A 1,450-nucleotide genomic window follows, 5' to 3' on the forward strand; every position below is an offset into this window, starting at 1 on the left:
AAAAGTCATGAAATGCTAAGCTAAGTCTCTTCTAACAACAATAAAACTCCCTTATGGCCTTTTCTGCATACCCTAGTACTCATGTAAAAGCCCAGCTGGTGGTCCTCCATCTTTTGTAGGAAAACATTAATTTTTGGTTTGCTGGCTTTTACAACATTGTGTTCAAGTGTTTCTTTCACTTTGGGATGTCTGGTTCATTTTTTTCTTTCTACCTTATTCCCTTTATTCTAAGGCAGAGTGAGGTTGGAGATGGTATATATTGAGGAGGTAAAACAGAAAAACTTAGTTCCAAACTGAAATTCTCTAGGATTTAAAATAGTTTTCTTTAGATCCAGGGATGAAACTCTGTCTCAATTTATCCATCCCTTTTCATTTTGTGGCTATGTAAAGAATTCTTACATCCTTGATACTGGCCTTTGGGATCCAGTAGAATAAATCGAGATGTTCAGTATATGTCTCTTAGGTGAATGTAATACTAAATGCTCCTTAAAGTGTTTATTTTATTCCCATGTCTTATATTATTTGACACAACCATGCAATTTGGGTTCTTCATGATGGATGCCAGTGTCTAGGTGGTTATCATTCTGGTTAGAACTTCCTATAGGCATGTTATCAACTGAGCCAAAGAGCAATTATTATCTTCTCCTATAAAATAGAATTTTATTGAAGCACATAAGTATAAATGTAAAGGAACATTTTGTTTAAGTAAGAGACATAATGTAGAGCTAGGGCTAAAGAAATTCGTGTATGTAGGTGTAGTTAATTGCCTTCTAGGGCTTGTCCAGTTGAAGCTCTTTGAGGATGTTTCTAGTGAGCCTTTCATTTCTCTCTAGTAACAATGATCTTTGCCTGCTAGACTTTGATTTGAAAGGGAGAAGAAGCCTATTTGCCATTCCAAGAATAAAGAAACATTTGCTGTCTTCTCTCATCTAACCTAAAACATACAGAAAAAGTCAAAAAAGGATGATACCACTAAACCTAATCAAAAAAAGAATTTTACTGCCACTTCTTAAATCCCTACAACTTCCCTGTATCTGCTCTAGATTCAGTCTGCCTTATAATTAAGATTCATCTCTTTCTCAGAACCTAGTTAAAACAAACCAAAAACTCACACATAAGCAGCATTACATAGTATTAAAGTAGAAATGTGAGAATTTTTTTCACTGTGTACTGCCATGCTTTTGGTGCATTTTATCTACCAGAGTAATTTAATAATGTTACTATAATCTTAAATACAGCTCCTAGTAAGGCCGTTAAAACCTATCCCAGTAAGCCCTTCCAAGAGAAGTGACAGCAAAATTCCCCCAAATATTGCCTGCTTGCAAAGTCACCTAAAAGTTTAGTGCTAAGGAAGCTGACATTGAATATTTCTCAATTTGGAATTTGCTACTTTCTAGAGGCTGTCCCATATTCAGTTAGCAGAGAGGGACATGGACAGGCATTAGAAGCT

Source organism: Cynocephalus volans, chromosome 6 (assembly GCF_027409185.1).
Source record: "Cynocephalus volans isolate mCynVol1 chromosome 6, mCynVol1.pri, whole genome shotgun sequence".
Classification (NCBI taxonomy): Eukaryota; Metazoa; Chordata; class Mammalia; order Dermoptera; family Cynocephalidae; genus Cynocephalus; species Cynocephalus volans.